We start from the raw sequence: 20,880 nt of genomic DNA, 5'->3' as shown, positions 1-20,880 counted from the left end.
CATACTCTTGCTTGAATCATTCCAGTACAGTCTGCATCAATGACCCCAGGTAAAACAAAGATTCCCAACCAAATTATTGATAATCATTCTAATTACAAAGATTCCCAACCAAATTATTGATAATCATTCTAATTACAAGGCAGTAAAGCTACCCTCCAATGGTCCTTTTACATTTCATGGTATTGTGTGAAGTGCGGATGATTGCAGCACAACTGTGATGATGGTGATCACGTCTATCCCGGTGCTGCCTCTGGTTCTTGCTCTGAGGTGAGAGCTGCTGGTTGCTGTGGAGGCATCTGTGTTGGTACGTGCCTCCTGCAAACAATTCCCAGGAAAAGTTTGTAGCTGTTTATGGTCACAGCTCCTCCATTGATGAAAATAAATCAAAGTTCTCTCAGAGGCTGCTGACCCTGGATCAAAGGGATTATTGGCAGGTGCTGATGGTGTGTGCAGTGCCGAGATGGCTGCTGCGAGAATCAATTTTGCTAGGGTACATATGTCCACCGGAACGAGGGTATGCGATTGAAAGATGTGCTGTATTAGCGATGTCGTATCTTGTGATTTAAGGCCGTGCTGGATCACGGCAGCTTTAAGTTTCCCCAATAATTTCTAGTCAATCGGTTCCCAGTATCGACCACCTGCACCATGCATTACTGGGAATACTTCTGGTACAGTTATGAAATCTCCTTCCGAAACTGCATTTGTGATTATGCCTTTCCATTTGCGGCTATGGGCTTCTTCTATCTCAGGGTCTGGCTGAGGGTTGCACTGATAATCGTTTTGTGGCAATTGTGAGAGGTGGACCAGATCCATCCGTAAAGCTGAGGGTTGCACTGATAATCGTTTTGTGGCAATTGTGAGACGCTCCGAGTACCGCTGTAGCTGCTGCAGCTGCTGATCTCTCTCCTTTCATTGTCCGCAGCACCTCCACTATTTCCCTCCACACTGGTCCGAATTTTGCCTCCTTGCCTCCTTTGGCCACTGCATCCCATAATACATTACCTATTGCTTCCCAGGTGGGAATTTCGAATATGACTTGTGCTCCTGGGGTTAATTTATGGCGCCAGACCCAGTTCAAAAATGCTGTAATAACGGAGGCATCATATTTTTTCCCTCTCTTAGAGAGGATATGTTGGAGGAGTTTTAGGGCTCTTTCCCTCTCTTAGAGAGGATATGCTGGAGGAGTTTTAGGACACCTTGGGCGGTTTGGTTCTCTTCTTACAGTTTTTGGAATCTCCCTTATTAGTTCGCCACTAATTAGTTCCCTGCGCAGACCGCCGTGCTGCACACAGATCAAAGCTTGCAATAGTTCAACTTCTCCCTGCTGCTCTGCCTCCCTCCTGAGTTGCACCCGTTGGTCCGAGGGACAGTGAGGGGGTAGATCGGGCTCCTTGTTGGTGTCTATCGGACCCGGATCAAAGGGATTGTCGGCCCTCCCGTCAGGGGGTGCGGAGGCAAGCGCAGCCAGTTTAGGGAGGTAAGGGGTTAGTACAGTTGTTGACGATCCTGCACTCAGCTCGGAATTATCGCTCTGCTTTTTAGAGCCGACATGCGCCTTTGACGTTTCAAAAACTTTCTGCCAGGGAGACTGTTCAGCTTGATGCTGTTTTAAGCAATTGATTACGGTGCGCCACAGTCGGGACAATTTTTTGACTGTCTTATCATCATCTATAACAGCTGCCCATAAAGTATCCCCGAATGCTCTCCATTCTTCAACACAGAAGACTGTGTTGGGGTCCTGAAAATGCCCCTTAGCTGTTCCATGTGTGACCAGTTTGGCCACCTCCTTTTTTAAATCTATATCTTGAATCTTTCGCTTTTCTAAAAAGCACATTAATAAATCATATGCTGCCTGCCGTTCCATTATTTTACTTTATTATGTTACTTCATGACCTTACTCTATCTTACTTTATTATTTTACTTTATGACCTTACTTTATACTACTCTATTGTTCAACTTCATGACCTGACGTTATACTACTCTACTATTTTACTTCATGACCTTACTTTATATTATGGGCTCGAGCCTCTGGCAGCCTTACCGGAACGTCCTTCGAGCCTTTATCTTTAGTGGCGGGCAGCAGTTCCGAGCAGCGAGATCCCCTCTTTAGGGTCGATCCAGATGCGAGGAGTCAACCTTTGACCAGCAAAGTCGTCCTTTTCATCTACTGGCGGCTGCAGACCAGTCGCTTTCCTCGGCTCCGAGCAAGCATAGCGGTTCCCAGTGAAGATGGCTTTATCGTGTCGGGGCAGTATCACGTCGGGGTCACCATTTGTTGCTATTTTCTTGCCGGAGGGAAGACTCGCACAACCAATATGATTGATAAGCAAGCTTCGTTTATTCATCAGAAGGCACGCATTATATTGCTCAGGTTCATTAATAAGCACATTTGGCAAAGCCTAATTGGTTAATTATGTCTCTAACATTAGCATACACGATTAACCATTGATTATTGCTTATTGGTTACATTTACATAAATTCCTTATTTTTTGCCAACTAACTCCTTCGCACTGCTGACCACAACATCCTTTTACGGTATAATGCTCTCGTCAAGGTCGTCTTACTTTTATGGTATAATGCTCTCGTCAAGGTCATTTTGGCCTTCTCAGCACAGCACATCTCGTGCATGTTAACGTGTCCTTTGTCACGTAACCACTTCTCCACAGCTCCATCTGGGAGCATTGTGCACACAGCTACTGGGTGTCTGGACAATACTGATCCAAATTAAACCATGTGGGACTGTCAGGAGGAAGGATTCCCTGGAGCTCCAATCTGCTCTAAACTCAACCCTAACAAACCCGCACTGGGAAGAGTGCAGGGTGGGAGAGGCTGGCAAAGACAACTTCAGAAGGCAGAGCACTCTGGGCACATCACTGAGGCATCCCATTCTCTCTCTGCTCTTCACTGTTTCTGAGCACCCACCAAGAAAACATTAAGTTAAATTTCATAGGAACAGAATATTAAAATGTAAATGCTCTTTCACTCATGACTCACCTGTGGGATTGCCCTGAGGCTCCTGGAGAAGATCAGGCAGAGGAGTCTGATGGCCATCACCTACCAACACAGCTATGTTTCAATTAGATGTTGGGGTCTGTTCCAGGCACCTGCAGTGACTGGAAGGGTGTCGGGCAGCCCAGCCTTGGGGCTCTCCCAGCCCTTCCCCACAACCACCCCGGCCCTGCTGCCACCCCAAGCAGTGCCACACCTCCCCTGCCCATCTACCTAATCCCTGCACTTGGTATGGAGCAGTCTGGATGCCTTGGGCTTCCAGGGCCACCAAGAGCTGGAGGATAAGGAGGCAAGTGGAGACCAAAGTCCCCTGTGCCGGCATCATGCTGCTGCTGCTGCTGCTGCTGCCGCTGGTGCCAACCCAGCTGGATTGGTGCCCGCAGCAACGACACAGTGTGGGGCAGTGGGCTCTGTGACCTCACAGCCTGAACCCCCAACTGCAGCTGCGCTCCTCCCCAGGCACCAGCTCCTGGCTTGGACAGCTCCCCCCGCACTGTGTCACCTCGGGAGAGTGGAGCTCTGAAGGGAGGGGAGATGGAGACCGCACTAAAGTTGCTTTGAGTGTCCAGAGCTGGTGATGGTGACAAAAGAGTTGAGTGTTTATGGGTACAAATCAGCTCCTCTCCTCTCCTCTCCTCTCCTCTCCTCTCCTCTCCTCTCCTCTCCTCTCCTCTCCTCTCCTCTCCTCTCCTCTCCTCTCCTCTCCTCTCCTCTCCTCTCCTCTCCTCTCCTCTCCTCTCCTCTCCTCTCCTCTCCTCTCCTCTCCTCTCCTCTCCTCTCCTCTCCTCTCCTCTCCTCTCCTCTCCTCTCCTCTCCTCTCCTCTCCTCTCCTCTCCTCTCCTCTCCTCTCCTCTCCTCTCCTCTCCTCCATAGTAGGGTTTTTTATAAAAGATACGTTTCTATAAGTTCCATATGTTGAAAGAAGCCACAACAGTCTTCTCTGTTGTAAAATAGAAGAGCTGTTTGTAACACAGTAGCCATAAATGTCTTCTGTCCTAGTGTCCTATTAGTAACTGATTTATATGTAATATCCATTACATTTTTGGAACAAAACAGGTTTCATGCTATTGTTGATTTTTTTTCCTTACTTTTCCTCTATATACATTTGTTTTCTTTTAGCAGCATATTCATATTTGTACTTGAATAGGCAAGTGCACAGTTAAGGTTAGTGAATGATAATTAGTGATAAATTTATATCTACTGGAATCTTCCCATATGCCAAGTGCCCCTGTGGAAAACCTTAGGATGTTTCAGTTTCTTCCTTCTTGGTGAGGCTGCTTTAGCCATGGGGTGGATCCTGTGTGGAAACCCGACCACTGGGCAGGCCCGTAGAAATGCTGATTCTGTGTGTCCTGACTAATGACCCCCTTACCCTGGCCTCTTGCTTGGCCGCAGAGCCTATTAGTCTGGGAGCTGCTCTAGGGTGTTCTTGCCCCCCGCCTTACCTGTGCATGTTGAGGGGGCAGAGAGCTGTTTCCACCAGCTTTTCCCTGTGGATTTTCCGTGGCCAGGGACTAGATACAGTGTGTGTCTTTGCGGATTAGTGGAGCTCTGTGGGTGAATACATCCACATTAAGAACTGGGATCGGACCATCCCTGAAGCCTTCTCATTTCTGTGGGACTAAACCTTTCTGAAAGAATAAATTGAGACTACTTTTCTTCCCCTTTAGCTAAATTTATAGTTAACTATTTGCTGTTTAGATTGTAATGCAATGTAAATGAACGTGCTAAGACTGATTTTTAGGTATCTATACAAAACTAGCTAGGAAAGTAAGCAGCCAGTAACTCCTTGTACGTAGTTGTAGCAAATATCAAGTCATAGAATGATAGAATAGTTTGGGTTGGAAGGTCATCTTAGAGGTCATCTAGTTCCAATACTCCTGTGATGGACAGGGACACCTCCCACTAGCTCAGGCTGCCCAAGGCCCCATCCAACCTGACCTTGGACACCTCCAGGGATGGGGGAGCCATGACTTCCTTGGGCAACCTGTGCCAATGCCTCACCACTCTCATGGTGAAGAAATTCTTCCTTATGTCTAGCCTAAATCTGCCCCTCTCCAGTTCATACCCATTCCCCCTTGTCTTATCGCTACAAGCCTTTGTAAACATCTCCTTTGTTTTCATTGCCCTCTTTGTTTCCGATGTCAAATTCCACTAATCCTCCACTGCTGGCAGCTTTCCCTAATAGTGATCCCTGGGATATTTCCATGGATAGTCCATGATCATATGTGCTCATTTAGGCAAATATATTAGACCTCACAACTTACATACTTGCGGCATTCTTCTTTGTAGAGTGTGATTTTTCTCCTGCATTTTCTTCTTTCCCTCATTTGAGACACCAGAGCGTTGCAGTGTGGAATACCCTATTTTCTGACACTAAACTATGGCAAAAGTGCATTGTTCATTCACATACTGTCTCCAGAAATTTGTCTTAAGTAGATTATTTAAAAGTCCTGTCTCTATCATTGTAAAAAAAATTATGAACACAGTGGCAGAACAGTGGAGAAAACAACTATGTCTTTTTCATGCACTTTGTTTGCTATGGGCTAAAATCTCATGTTCAAAGTAGCTGTCAAAAATGACTTTTTTGGCTTCTCTCTTTTTTTTTTTTCTATTTCTGGTAAATGTCTCTTGCCTCAAGCTCATTTTGTTAGCTAACTGGATTACCTGAATACTGATACTAAGATGTAATTTCTCCCAGGGGAATTTAGACACAGCCACTTTATCACTAGTCAGACACAACTTTGCATTCACAACCTGTTCTGTCTGGTTTGGTCCTGACAGTGGAAATCTAGCTGTGCTAGAGTCAGACAAAGCAGCAGTAGCAGGAAGCAAGTTACAGCTCTTAGTATGTTTTACTGCTTCTTGGAAATGTTTTGCTGAATGTGGCTCTGTTGTCTGCTAGGTTTAACTTCTGCAATTGAGAATAGCGAAAGAAAATGAATATTGATCAGATTAAACATAAGTAATGATTTCAGATATCAGACTGAGCACATAAATTAAGTGCATTATTATTTCAAAATCTCATAGTTTGAAAATATAGAATCATAGAATCATAGAATAACCAGGTTGGAAGAGACCCACCGGATCATCGAGTCCAACCATTCCTATCAAAGGAAAATATAAATAAAAAATATAAAATTCATGTTTATCATTTAATATTTAAGGGAAAGGCAATTAAATGATAAGCACTGCAGAACATGGTCCTTTTAATACTGCTATTAGATTGGGCCCCCACGTTTTAATAGCATCACAGGTGAATTAAAATGTAAATATTGCATAGAAAAATAGCTATGTTTTTACTTCTCTATTTAAATTATATCACTTGTAAAGCGTTTGTGCTTGAAAAGAGTTATGCCAATAAAATTGGAAAAGAGTCTTTCTTTTTGACAAGATGTACTTAGTAATTTCTCTTTTGTCTTAAAAGTTCCACAAGGAAAGATCTTAGCCTGAAACTGTTAGTACTCTTTTTTTTTCCCCATTTCTTTATATTAAAATGCCTTTATACCCAATCTGTACAATCATTTGGACGCCAAAAATTACCTGAGCAATAACTACTATTTTTTAAGATGCTGATAAATAAAATTAAGTCATATCTAAAGCTAGATATTAGCATGGCATCACAAGAGATCTGTCTTCCTACTCGTCAGCACTTCTAGCCCTAGGGACCTTAATGCAACTCCTTGAGTGCTTTTCCTAAGTGTAGCTCTCTATGTATAGAGGGTTTTATATATTTACATTTACAGAGAATAAAATAAATGAAAATATATTTTGTATCTGTTACCCCTTTCATTTTGAAGATCAGATTAATGTGTTTTGTAGATTGCATGTTGAAATGCAGTGGTCCAGAAGGCAAGATGAACATTTGTCCTGAAAACGGCCTTCATGCTAGTGCTAAGATTTCAAAGACAAGTTATGCCTGTTGCCAAAAAACCCAAAACCTTTGAAAGAGGAGGATAGGACCTTGCTTACATTTATGTTTAATTTTCCCTTCCCTGCTTTGCTTAAAAAATTACTGAAAATGTAATGAAGCATCAGAAACATTACCTACATCTGTCAGGAAAAGTCAACAGTAGAGCCTAACAAACAGCACTCTTTATTGTGAAGAAGACATGGGAATAAATCTAGCCTGCAGTGTTACTGAGGTTAAATTTACTGGTGCTTAGTGCAAGGCAATATTAGTCTGCAAACATGACTGAGTGGGTCAAAATTGGTGAGTATTATGCAGGTAGCTTACACGAAACCCAGCTACAAAGGATTTTCCAGAAAAGTGCATGTGCAACAGGTTCTAGCATCAAATTTTCTATTGTTTTCCGTTAAGGCTGCTACTTCCTTTCCTAAAGGATATGGAGAGTACGTGAAGTTTGGCTATACTTTTCATTCTGTATAACCTTAGGAATGGCAGAACCAAAGATAGTTGCATCCTTCTATAATAGAATTAGAGAAATAAATACATGTATATGCACGGAGTTAGCAAATTGTTGAGCACAAGTATTTTGATAAGTTTTTGCTGTTTTCAATCATGTATAAACATTGCATTGCTTTTCAGAGGAAGACTTTTGTATCAATCATCAAGGGAAAACAAAAGGCTTTTCAAAGGAAATGCATTAGGGTGTACCATAACATCTAGCCAGTAGTGCACAGGATGATGCTGGCTACCTTAATAAGAAAAAATACTGTAATAAATATTTCCAGTTAACTTGGAAATGTAAGATGGTAATTTGAGTACAGTTTTCTAATCCCCATTTCTGAGTGACTCAAGAGGACAATTACCAGGAGGAGGTAAAAAGCAGACAAGTACACCTGAAACCCTATATTGATGACCTAGAAATTGTTGCAGAAATTGTTTTGAAATGAGAAAGACCCATGTAAGTGAAAGGTTTACTGAATCAAAATTGTTACTGGAGGTAAATGATGTGAAAAACCTGTGAATAAATATATCATACTCTCTGCCACTGAAACCTGAGAAATAATTTGTGATTGTTAAACTACAGAATAGAGGTTTATCATGTAAACTTGAATGGCAACTCTAGTATAAATAGAAGTCCTATTAATATATAATGAAGCATTTCCTTTGTTTCTCCCTTCCCCTTTATATACTGTCACTATAAATCAAACAAGGCTTGGCAGTTGGCCAGCAAGTCATCTGGTGGCGAGAAATAGCATTGAGTTGTGCATCACTTTTTTTGCCATATTTATTACTATTACTATTACTATTACTATTACTATTACTATTACTATTACTATTACTATTACTATTACTACCTCTTTTGTTGTCTTATGAAACTGTATTTATCTCAACCCACACATTTTACTTTACTTCCCATTCTCCTGCCCATCCCACCGTGGCAGAGGCAGGGACTGAGCTAGTGGCAGTGTGATACTGTGCTACTGGCTGGACCTAAACCATAATACCTTATCAGAATGTTCTAAACAGACTTGCTTCTAGTCAGAGCAGGCAACTTCAGCAGGGTCTGTAACCTCTCTAAACAAAACTTCTTTTGCAGTTCAGTGTTTCTATGATTACTGTGATTTACAGTGTTTATGGCCATTGAGAGATAATGCAATGAAATAATTACTAACTGCAATCTTTCACCTTGTATGTATTGTCATTTGGATTGTAACAATCAAGCTGTCAGAACTGAAAAAGAAATACTTAGGGGACTGCCCATTTTGGTAAGTCTGGTAAATAATTAGAAGATTTGAAGTTTAGATTATCTTAGTTAATTCTAAATGTAAGAAATGTAAATGTAGCAGCTTCAATTTGAAAAACTAGTAAGTGTATACCTTTATTTCAAATAAGAGCTGATCAATTCTGAATGTAACACTAGGTTTAATTTCACAAGCTTGGTGATTTCCAGTCAATATTTGGTCTGTTTCCTCGAGAAGTTTTCCTCAGCTGGTATTCATGCTCAGACTATTTCAGTATGGTTGATATAGGTTCTGAATCATTCTTTTGGGGTCTCTTGGGTAGTTCCCACTAAGAAAGACAAAGAAATAACACTCAAAAAATATGCTTTGATAGTTTCTGAGTCTGCTCAGTTCTCTGTGTGTGACTACCTAGACAGAGATTTCAGAGAAAAATTGTTTGTGTCTGAATGTAAAGAAGTGGTGCTGTAATTACACAGCACTGTCTTGTACAGCGTAACAGCAGATGGTTGTTGATTTTGAGTGTAATACAAACTTTTCTCTTATTTTTACACGTGGGCTACTGGTGAACTGATGTATTGGGAAGGAAAGTTAACTTATGCTCCTAAAAGTAGCTCAAACCACTGCTGTACTCCTCTTGGCCTATTTTCATTTTTTCCTCCCCCTCTCTCCACTACTTTTAGCATTGTAAAGTATTGTTATCAGAAAAAAAGATACTGTTATGGTTTTGTTTCTTCTGGTGTCCCTAGGTTTTTATAACCACATTCTAAATACCAGCAGCTTACTTGATTCCATTTTGAAATCTCTATTCCGTACTGAGGGAATCTCAGCTAATTGTTAAGCAAGGACTGCACTGCATCAGGTCTCCCTTGTGAGAGGATATTTGTAATGTGCCCTCAGCAGTCAGCAAAAAAACCACAAGCAAACAAACAAATGAAGGTACACGGCAATATTGTGAATTTTTATCATGGAGGTAAGCCTGTCTTTGTGTAAGTTATTAGATCTATGCTTTACTACATGCGTTTTTCACGTTTGCCATGTAACTCAGTTTTATCAACCAGTAGAATAAGAGAGGTGTTTTTCCTGAATTCTGAAAGCTGTGAATTAAAATCTGCTCTACTTCATTTCAACTTCAAACCAGCCTTAAGGAAGAGTGTGCATATGTTAATATTTAGTAGGCTAAACTTACTCTGAGACAGACAGGTGAAGTTGTTTTTTGTGTTATTATCTCAGGAAAAAGTAGTCACTGTAATTGGTAACTGCTGTTCTGCCCCTCTACTCCACTCTTGTGAGACCCCACCTGGAGTCCTGTGTCCAGTTCTGGAATCCCCAGCATAAGAAGGATATGGAACTGTTCAGACGGGTCCAGAGGAGGCCACACAGATGATGCGAGGGCTGGAGCACCTCTGCTATGAGGACAGGCTGAGGGAGTTGGGCTCCTTCAGTCAGGAGAAGAGAAGGCTCCAGGGAGACCTTATAGTGGCTTTAGAGTACCTGAAGGGGGCCTGGAGGAAAGCAGTGGAGGGACTGTTTAGAAGGGCACGTAGTGACAGGAGGAGGGGGGATGGCTTCAAATAGGAAGGGGAAAGATTTAGATTGAATATTAGGAAGAAATTCTTCCCTATGAGGGTGGAGAGGCCCTGGCCCAGGTTGCCCCGGGAAGCTGTGGCTGCCCCATCTCAGGAGGTGTTCAAGGCCAGGTTGGATGGGGCCTTGGGCAGCCTGGGCTGGTGGGAGGTGTCCCTGCCCATGGCAGGTGGCTTGGAACTGAATGGGCTTTGAGGTCCCTTCCAATCCAAACCACTGGATGTGTCTTGGTTACAGACGTGGCATTCTGAGCAAACAAATTATCCTGACATGGACCAAAAAGCAAGTCCGGATCTGGGAAGAGGAAAGAGGGCTAAAAAGAGAAAGAGCGGATCACCAAGTGGTGCACAGGAGAGCAAGCGGTGTAAAATGGATCTTGAAAGTTGCAATGGGTCTGAGAAGAGAAGAAGATCAGCAAGTGGTGCACCGGAGTCTCAGTACAATAAATCGGGTCTTGAAAGAGGCAAGAAGGCTAAAAAGAGATCGAGATCAGCAAGCAGTGCACAGGAGAGCAAGCACTGTAAACTGGATTGTAGCGGGACGAGCTGTCACGGAATGGAATTGTAGGCAAGGCCCAGTCTCTATGAATATTTGCAGGAGATGTGACCCATTCTAATAGAGGATTTCTCTTTATTTTGTGAAGATTAATTCTTATCTAGGCAGCAGTCGTGGAGTGGAGCGGGGATAGAGAGTTCTGTCGATAACATTAGTAGTTTATTCCTTTTGCTGGTATTTTTGCTGGGATTTGATTTTCTTGAGTGAAATGTATAGTTTGCAGGTACACTTGTGACAGCAAACAGGACAGTCTTGCTGTTTGTTCCTGGGATATATTTGACCAGATCAATGAACAAGAACCATTCACTGGAGTGCCTGAAACACAGGCATCTCCCTTGTGCCTTCGGAATTTCCCTGATGACAGGCATTTATTTCAGCCCTCCTCGAAAATGCAAGTCCGGGCTATTAAAGTTGCTTTTAACTTGGTATTGCGGAAACAGAGAGGAGATCACATCTGATTTTTACTTCTGTAAAGCATGTTTATTAAGATGTTCTAAGAAATGCTGAAAAATCTGTAGAGTCAGATATGTATGATGTCTGCCGGCTAGTGGGGCAGTTGTTCTGGTCTTTGTTACATATTTAACTACTGAAAAAGCTGCAGATAGGAGTTTTAATGTAAGATCTTCAGCTGAGATGGCCTAAAGTAAGTGTGTATGCTGTGTGTGATGAACCAAACAATTCTTATCAAATATTCAGACTAGTGATTTAATTTCAGTTACTTTAGAGGAGTATTTTAATGTGGACAAAAGGCAATTGTATACAGTAATACAGAAGCACATTCTGTCCTCTCTCTCTGGAAGATACATCTAAAAGATACCTTTGATGCATAGAAGAGAATTCTTAAATGCTTTTGCTTTAAACAAGAATACCGGCACCGAAATGTTGAAGGAAAATTCATGGAACCAATCTTGTGAAAGGAAAATAATGACCTTGTAATTTTCTGCTGCCTTCCCACTGGGAGTATCTCACCTGAAAAAATCTGTTCCTTGCCACCTTTCTGCCCTGGAACATAAACGATGCGCCCTGTGAATTGCTGGGGGCTGAATTGGAAATTGCTCCTGTCTACTGCTTGTGGCCTGACGCGTATCTGAGTGCCCGACTGCCTCCCTGCTGAATGCATTTTGTATTCTGAGCTGAATTCACTCGCGTTTGTTAATTGGCTGGACAATCTTGATGCCGTTCCAGGCAAGTCGTCGAAGGAGCACAGCCAGGAGCATGGAGGACGATGAGGCGGGTCACCTGATCTGTCACTATGGAGACGTGCTAAATGCAAGATGTATAGAATATCTTCCAATATTTTTTATCCTTTCGGACAGAACAAGTTCTTTTAGTGGAAGATTCAAGGGGGTTCTAAAGTCTTTTCTTTCTCTCTTGACTTTTTGGTAGGGGGTGGGACTGTTATTTTTTTCATAATCTATTCTAAATGCTATTAACAGTATATTCTGGGGCCTTTTCCCTCTCTCCCTTCCCTCCCTCCCAAAACCAAAAATGAAGTTAATGAACTTAGTGGAATGTGATCCCTGTAAATGTACTTTGAAGAGAGTTGTCCAGTAACATCTCTCAGACCAGATATTTAAAATCTAGAGCACAGCCTAGAACAACATTTGGTGATAGTACTTAGTCTTTCTGATTGTTTTCTCTCTGATTGTTAATTATTTACTAGGCTGTTTAATAGCTGAGTAACTTCACCACTTCTGTGATTAGGAGATCTTTTCTTTACAGATGAGGTTATTGCCGTGTTGGGCCAAGGTCGTTATGGAAAAGTAGTGGAATGCCTCGATCACAAAGCATAAGTCTTTTAATTCAGTGCCTGTCGGGTTTTTTTTACTGAGACTCTCAGCGTGAGGTTCGGGAAGTGCTTTCTGATCCTGTCAGGCTTTCTCTTTGCTTCCTCATGTGCTGCTCTCTGTATTTCTCTAAGGCCACCGCAGCTGCCAAACAAAAGTGTGCGTTGGTTCCTGCTGCTAAAAGCAGCCCCTAGACATGAGGGTTGTGCAGGGCTGGTGGATGAGGCGAAGGCTGCGTCTTCTGCAGGCACAGCCCAGCTGGGTAGAGGTCAGTGCTGATGGGGAGAGGTGGCCTGGAGAGGGCGTGGGGTGCAGCTGCAGCCCCCACACTGGGCAGCCTTGGGGCCTGTGCCCCACAGCTCTGGATAACGAGCAGTGTCTGACACCATGTAGCTTCCCTTAAAGCATCATCTGTGCGGAGGCAGCGCCATTTGGGTTCTAGCAGAGTGGACACTATAAATGAAAAATAAATTTTGTGTTTGATGGCACTTTTGCTGTGTGCAAAATAGTATGGAAGGAGGTTGCGTTTCCAGTCCCTGCCGAAGGCGTTTGACACCTCGGTGACATTTTTACTACTTCTTGGAGGACTGGAGGTGGCTTCCCATTTTTGATTAAGGGTCGTCTTAGGCTGTGAAGTGGGGAAGTTTTTCCAGTATCAGCCCAGCATCCAGAGAAATGAAGGGGAGGTAAAAGGGGATTGAAGAATGATACCAGTCTTTAAAGGATCGAGTGTGTTTTCAAAATGTAAAGATGAAGTTTCAGTTATGTTTGTGCACAGATGACTCTGGGTGATATGCTCAGCTCTGCTGCATAGTATATATGTGCTACATCTCATCACGAGAAACTGAACTCACAGTACATCAATCTTCTTGAAGATCATATCAAGCACTGTGGTTCCTGTATCATGGGTATAAAAAATTTACTCCCAACTGCACTTAAATATGGAATTTCTTCTTGTACATTGTCTCTACTGTAAAGCTGTCCCTACTACAAAGCATTTATACCAGTACACTATTTCCTATCACTCATCAGCAGGTGGCCTCCTTTCTCCTGTGTTAAAAGATCTTTGTCCTACAGTAAACATCCTACAGTACTATTCAAACACATGAAGTATTTGAATAACTGGCCTTTAAGAACAGGTCAAGTTTGCTTTAACTAGCAAATAAAAAAAAGTTAGCATAAATAGTTAATACTGGGAAAAAGATTGGAGTAGAGGAAGTATGAAATTACAGTTCGTTTCTTTGAGAAGTCAGTTTTAATGTATTGTTTTCTCACAAAATGAGAGTCTAAAATACAGTTCCAATTCCTTTTGTGTAGGTTTTCTAAAACACCCTTAGCATATTGTTGTAAGATGGATAAACAGCCTATTCAGCTAGAAAGGCATCAGTATAAAATCAAGACACAAAGTAATTCCTCCAAGCTATTCAGTAAAGTTTTTGCAGGGATGATTTTGGATATTGTATTTCAGGAGAAACATGGAGAGTATCTAGAGGACAGCAGGGAGACTGATTCAGATCTAAATATGTCATAAGGGAGGAAAACACATGCAAAAAAAAAGACTGCAAGTATCTGGTTTACTCTAGGCTTAAAAAGAGAAGACATATTTAGGTCTCAAACACTTCCATGAAGAAAAAGGGAATAATCTACAAATGCATAGAAGATGGCTGACAAATAACGGGCTTAAAAGACAACAAGAAGGATTTACTTGGCCCTTGAGAAAAAAATATTGCTGAAGAAAGACAAAACTCTCATGGAAGAGAATGTAGAGTCTCTGCTAGAAGAAGGTTTTGAGATCAAGTCAGACATCAGCCATCAGTAATTACAGTATTTGACCCTCCTTGGTATTCAAGTTCGATAACCATTTGAGGTGCCCTTTAATCATACTTTGTAAAGGATCCTTCATGTAAACAAGGCAAACATCACTGCACTCCCAGCTTACTAAGAATTTATACATGTGTAATTGCTCATCAAACCAAAAATTTTGTATGTTCTTTAGATGTAACATTTCTCATAACTTATCTCAGTCAACAGTACATAGTCAAGACTCAACAATAAGTAAACAGAGGAAGAAACATGGAAATGATAAATATTTCATTCTGTGCTTTCAAATAAAATTCATGAAATCCAATAGTCTGATGAGCTATCTGTGGAAAGGATATTGATTTTTTTATTCCACAACCCCCACCTCTCCCTTAGTTTTCTCTTTTCCAGCTCTGGATATTTATATTTTATTCAAATCTAACTATAAGCTCTTATATACCACCCTCCATGACTGCAAGTTAGATCTCCTATTGATTGAAATGGCAGCCCTGGTGCCTGCTACAAGTCTTCTTGGTAGTGAAAAAAGCCAGAGACAGTGACAACAACATCACATTATAGCAACGCTTCTTGCTATTTTCAGGATCAAAATCATTCTAAAGACCATAAAAAAAGAAAAAGCTACCTGCTGGCAGCAGAGATAACGAAAGACACATCATAAACAGGATCATATAATCATTTAGGGAGCTAAAGATGAACAGTGATGAACATGTAGCTGGCATGCTGGGAAGAAGAGGGAACAGGAGCATCTTTGTTGTTTTTACTGGCAGTATCTAAGCCGCTGGCTACCTGCACATTCCAAAGAAAGTCATAAGAGGCATTAGAAAAATGACTTTTCTCCTTTGTTTTAACAGCACACAATGAAACAAAAACCAATACTTTATCTTTCTAGACTTGAATAAAAAGGGCAAGAATGCAGCAGGCTCTCAGTGCTATATAATATTGATCACAGACTCTTCCAAGATAAATTACTGAGATTTAAAAATAATTTTGAGTAAGCCCGCACTACAGTTTTTTTATCAGTTGCCACAACAGTTTGGAGGAGTCTCTGCATCAGTGTATGAGTTAAATGCATTACACTAGGTGTAATTCTTTGTACCACCCTTCAATGACAAACGTATTCATAAACCACATTTAAAAGCAAATACATTCCACAAGTGTCAGGCTCAGGAATTCAGATTGCCTCAGTGTTCTGGTTTGAGCTAAAGTAGAGACAGTTTTCCAGCTGTTGAGTCCATCCTGGGACCCTTCCCCTGTGCCTGTTTTACAGCATCTGTGGTGATGTAGTCATCAAGGGGCTTTCTTATAAAGGTATTTTCTTTGTTATTATTATTGTTTCTTTAAAGCAGTTTTAGTTTCCAGCCCACAAATCTCCTCCTTTCATTTCCCCTTCCCCCTTTCCCTGGGGGGAAGGAGGGGAGGACTGAGACACAACTGCTCGTGTTTAGCTGCCAGTCAAGCCAGGATGGGGCTGACACTCCACTCCACGCTTACCTGCAGGAAGCCAACATTGCTCAGCTGGTTCTGGCTTTAGACTGATTCCTTCTCAGAGCTCAATGGACAAACCAACTATAAGGAAACATTTTACACTGTCAAAGGGGTTAGGTGACCTTTTGCAAAGCTCAGCAGTGTGCACCAAGAGTACCCATAAAAGAAGCGAGGAAATACGCAATGCAGTTTTCCACTTTAACTGCAAACCAGCCCTCCCAAATGCATACATCATCTTAATATTCTGAACTGCAATGTAATGTGACAGAAAGCTTCATATTATACCAAGATTTTAACATTTCTTGAAGGATTTCTCTCAACAGTGAATGTGGGTTCAATCCAGATGAGTCAAAACCCAAAAGCTTACTCAATTTTTAACTACCAAACATAAAGACTATACTAAAAAATAGCCCCAAAATATAGTCCTCAGAAGGCGAGAATTTAATAAGAGCCTATTCTGCTTTAAGACTTAAATATAAGTCAATGGTTATATCAAACGGATGAAAGCAGAATTTTCAGATTTCTGGAAAGTAAAAATTTGAATAAAATATAAGAGAATCGAGACATCTATATCCCAATTTTAAAACACAATAATTTACAGAATTTGACAGAAACACTAAGAGCATTATGGTTCTCATTTTTGATGCCCAAGCTACAGGAGGTAAGAAGCCCAGATTTATTATTCCCACAGTTCCTCTTGCCTTCAGCAGGGAAACGAAGAAAGGGCCTGTGATCTCTGTGGGGAGGAGATGCGTATGAATTCCTCTCCAGGAATCACAGGATGGTTCGGGCCGGCAGGGGCCCCAGGAGGCCTCCAGCCCAGTCTTCAGCCCAAAGCACCCGGGCACTGGGGGAGCTCCAGAGAGCCCCTCAAACCCCACTGCTCTGGGATTCTGGCAACTGCCAGCACAGAGGCGCTGCGTCCTTACGAGGGACCTGGGCAAATTCCTCCCAGCTCCTTCAGCACAGCCCTGGGTGGCCAAAGGGCCGAGCAAGAGACACAGCTCTCTGTGGACTGGGCTCAGTTTCTCACCACAAAGCACTCAGTGACAAAGACACTCTAACAGGTGATCTCTTCTCCAGCCTTGTCTTACTCAGCAAAGCTTCTGCCACTCACACAGGCTTTTTCTGCCCTTTCTGTGGAAGGCAACAGTCTGACAGGGACAGACAGAAGGCTCTGCAGAGCGGGACTTTCAAACGTGAACGCAGCCCATCCAGGAATCTCGGAAGCGGCCACAGAAGATAATGCTGTTAACAGCAATGTTTAAAACACCTTTACCTGTCTTGAAGCTCCTTCTCCTCCAGGTCCCTCTTCACTTCTAGGCTCATCAGCTCCTGAGCCTTCTGGCTTCTTTCCTCTCCCGCCTGCTGCTGCTGCTGGGCCTCCCCCTTCAGGACGTGTCTCCCCAGAGCGAGGGGCTCCCTCAGCTGCACAGCACAGTTCAGGAAGGAGCGGTGCACAAATATAGAACTAAAAGTGCATTATTCATCTTGTCACTGATCCAGTGACCGATAGGAAATTTCTGCTGTAGTTTTTGCTGCAGCACCTTGAGAGAGAGCGGCCTGCAAATCAGAGCATGAAAAGCATCATGAGTCAGATGAGCTGGACTAGAGCCTGCCCCCTGGCTCCAGGGGCTCTAGGTCTCATGTTTCTCCCGTAAAGGATGTTTTTAAAAGCAAGTTCTGCAGCAGAGAGAATTTATTGCTACCAGGTGACCTCCCAGATTACTTTAATGTAGTGTGTTAAATAATGCATTAATTGATGAGTGTGGAAGATTTTTCACATGGTTGCTCTGCTGGAAAGTGTGATGGATGCAGGATGAGATGAGGATTATTTTGCTTGTGTTTGAGGAAGAGGCCCCTCCAGCCACATGTGTCCTTTACTCCAAGCCATGGCTGCTCTTCTGCATTTTGATGCTTGACATCTCAATCTCTCCTTCTCCCCCTCCAGGTTTTTGACGTCCTGCCGCTGTCTGGTGTGCTGCAGCCAGGCAGGTGCCAGCAGGTCATAGAATCATAGAATCACCAGGTTGGAAGAGACCCACCAGATCATCGAGTCCAACCATTCCTATCAAACACTAAACCATGCCCCTTAGCACCTCGTCCACCTGTGCCTTAAACACCTCCAGGGAAGGTGACCCAACCACCTCCCTGGGCAGCCTGTTCCAGTGACCAATGACCCTTTCCATGAAAAATTTTTTGCTAAAAAATCTCCCCTGGCAGAGCTTGAGGCCATTCCCTCTCGTCCTGTCCCCTGTCACTTGGGAGAAGAGGCCAGCTCCCTCCTCTTCACAACCTCCTTTCAGGTAGTTATAGAGAGCAATGAGGTCTCCCCTCAGCCTCCTCTTCTCCAGGCTAAACACTCCCAACTCTCTCAGCCGCTCCTCATAAGGCCTGTTCTCCAGCCCCTTCACCAGCTTCGTTGCTCAGGTACCTCTGAACAGCAAAGCTCTGGGGCTGTAACCGGCTGGGAAATGTACGGTACCTTTGCTGTGACCTGCAGCCGGCTGTCCAGAGGCAGTGTGTCCTCCTCGGGCGGGCAGAGGAGGGTAGGACCCACACAGACAGCCAGGCTGTGAGCAGTCATCCTGCTAGTGGCCGTGTTCCTCCCGATGGTGTCCAGGGACCAGCAAGTTGGCCTTGGGCAGACTGAGGGAGCAGAAACACAACCTTAATCAAGCTGAGGTTGTCAGCACCAGTTGCCCAGGCTGATCTCAGCCAAGGCCACCTGAGGGAAGGCTCCCTGGCCACGTCAGGCCTGCAGCAGAGGGAGCAGAGAGACAGCCTCTGCTGAGATACGGCTGCCACCTCCCTCTCCCCCTGCCTTTCTGGCAAGAGGCCCCTTCTGGATTCCCCCTCGGTGCCTTTGGCAAGTGCTCCAAGGAGAGAAACGCTCCTCTCTGCCGCTTCTCTGTGCCCCAAATCCCACCCCACAGCAGCAAGAGGTGACTGGCAGGAAAGGCAGATTTTCAAGGAGGCTACTCGTTTGCAGACAAGTCCCAGCCTCTGCCACTCCCTGCGCAGCCACCACGCTGCTCGCCACACTTACTCTTTCAGACCTGCCAGCCTCTCCTGCCTGCTGCTCTTCTGCAGGGCACTCATCCACTCCTCATAGAGATGGTCCTGGAGGAGCTTGGAGGGGACCTTTCGCAGGAAGTCCTACAAGGTTAAGGGCTCCGCGTGAGGCTTTGGCCACTGCAGCCGGGAGCACAGGCAGCATCTCTCACACTCATGAGCGCACTGCTGGCTTCCAGCTGCGGCTCTCGCCCGTGCCCATCAGCACCAGCAGAGCTGGGAGATGCCAGGCTCCAGGTCAGCAGGATTCACCTTGAAGATGACAGACAGCAGCTCCGCGGGCTGGCCTTGGAGCTGGACCTCTGCTCCGCTGTCGAGGGCCTCCCTGAGCTGGCGAGAAGCTCTCTCCCTTGCTGACAGGCAGAAGATCCCCTCCATGGGTGACCCCTGCTGATGCAGGACAGCCAGCAGGTCCCGCAGGGGACAGAGGAGGAGAGTCGCTTGGCTGGAGACGGGCCCTGGGGCAGGTGAACCTTCCTCAGGGGCAGGAAGGAGTGAGGACGGCTGCGCACTCTCCCTGGGCTGGGACAGAAGGGTGGCTGGAGGTGGGGGATGTGGGGAAGAGACAGCTCGGTCTGCGAGCCCCAGCCGGGCTCCCTCTGCTTGGGACACGGTCTCTCTGGAGGTGCCGGTGGGATGGGGAACGCCTGGCCACGCCTGCTCACCTGGATGGGCTGGGGCGGTCTGCCATCCTGGCTGCAGAGCTCTGCCAGGGGCTGCCCAAAGACAGCCCTCCTGCCCCCACAGCCCGATGGCCCCGGGCCTCTGCAGTGGCTGGTGTCCTTCGCCGGGCAAAGGGCCAGGGCAGCTCTCTCTCCCTCCTGCCTGATACTGAGGAAAAGAGAACAAAGAGCTGTGGAAGGGAAGCACCAGTGGAGTGCTCCTGAACCCTCTTGGGGTGGACCCCCAGCTCAAGCGTGAGGGACAGGCATCGTTTGGGAAGGAGGGTCACCGGGGCTCAGTTCTCTCCTGCCACGGAGCGATGGGGATGAATGTGCCTCGTGGGAAGGGCAGCAGTGTCCCCAGTGCAGCACGAGTGCCAGCCTGAGAGAGGAGGAGAGAAGTGCTATCCTACCCCTGTCTTCTCCAAACTCACCAGCCAAGTGGCCTTCGACATCAGAGGTGACAGGAGGTGGCTGCTGCTCGGGACCAGCCTGCAAGAAATGTGCTGCGCTCACCAAGCAGCCCCAGTGTCTACAACTTTGGATTCTCTAGTAAATCGTAGAGGGAATAGGAAGATCTAGGTCTGGTCTACTGCCTGTCTGCCACCTATCCAGTGACCCCCTGGAAAGCAGTGTCCGAAATGGCTGTGGCTGTGCTCACAGAGGTACCAGCTGAGTGCTGGGCGGTGGCAGGGAGAGTGCTCGAAAAAGCACAGCCCCTTTGTCAGAGCCAGAGCCACCGTCCTCCTGGTCTCCATCCACGTCAGGTTTGTTAGTCTGTAGGCACAGCTCTGCTGTAACACGGGACATCAACCGACAGAAGCAATACTGGTCGGTCACCAGGCAGCAAATGGGAGTTGTGGTCAGTTCATCGCACATTGTCCCTGTCCCTTCCTCCTCCGCAACGAGATTCCTCACACTCTTCCCCTGCTCCAGAGTGGGGTCTCTCCCATGGGAGATAGATCTTCATGAACTTCTGCAGTGTGAGTTTTCCTGAGGGGCTGATGAAGGCGGCAGAGCAGATGAGGATTTTTAGTTCTATATTTGTGCACTGCTCCTTCCTGAACTGTGCTGTGCAGCTGAGGGAGCCCCTCGCTCTGGGGAGACACGTCCTGAAGAAAGCTGCCAACAAACAAGGAGTGAGAGGGACAGCAACAAGCAGAGGAGACCTCATTGCTCTCTACAACTCCCTGAAAGGAGGTTGTGGAGAGGAGGGAGCTGGGCTCTTCTCCCAAGGGTTCTTGGGCACT

This window comes from Phaenicophaeus curvirostris, chromosome 18, assembly GCF_032191515.1.
Source record: "Phaenicophaeus curvirostris isolate KB17595 chromosome 18, BPBGC_Pcur_1.0, whole genome shotgun sequence".
Taxonomy (NCBI): domain Eukaryota; kingdom Metazoa; phylum Chordata; class Aves; order Cuculiformes; family Cuculidae; genus Phaenicophaeus; species Phaenicophaeus curvirostris.
The sequence above is the reverse complement of the archived record's forward strand: the minus strand, read 5'-3'. Positions refer to the sequence as shown.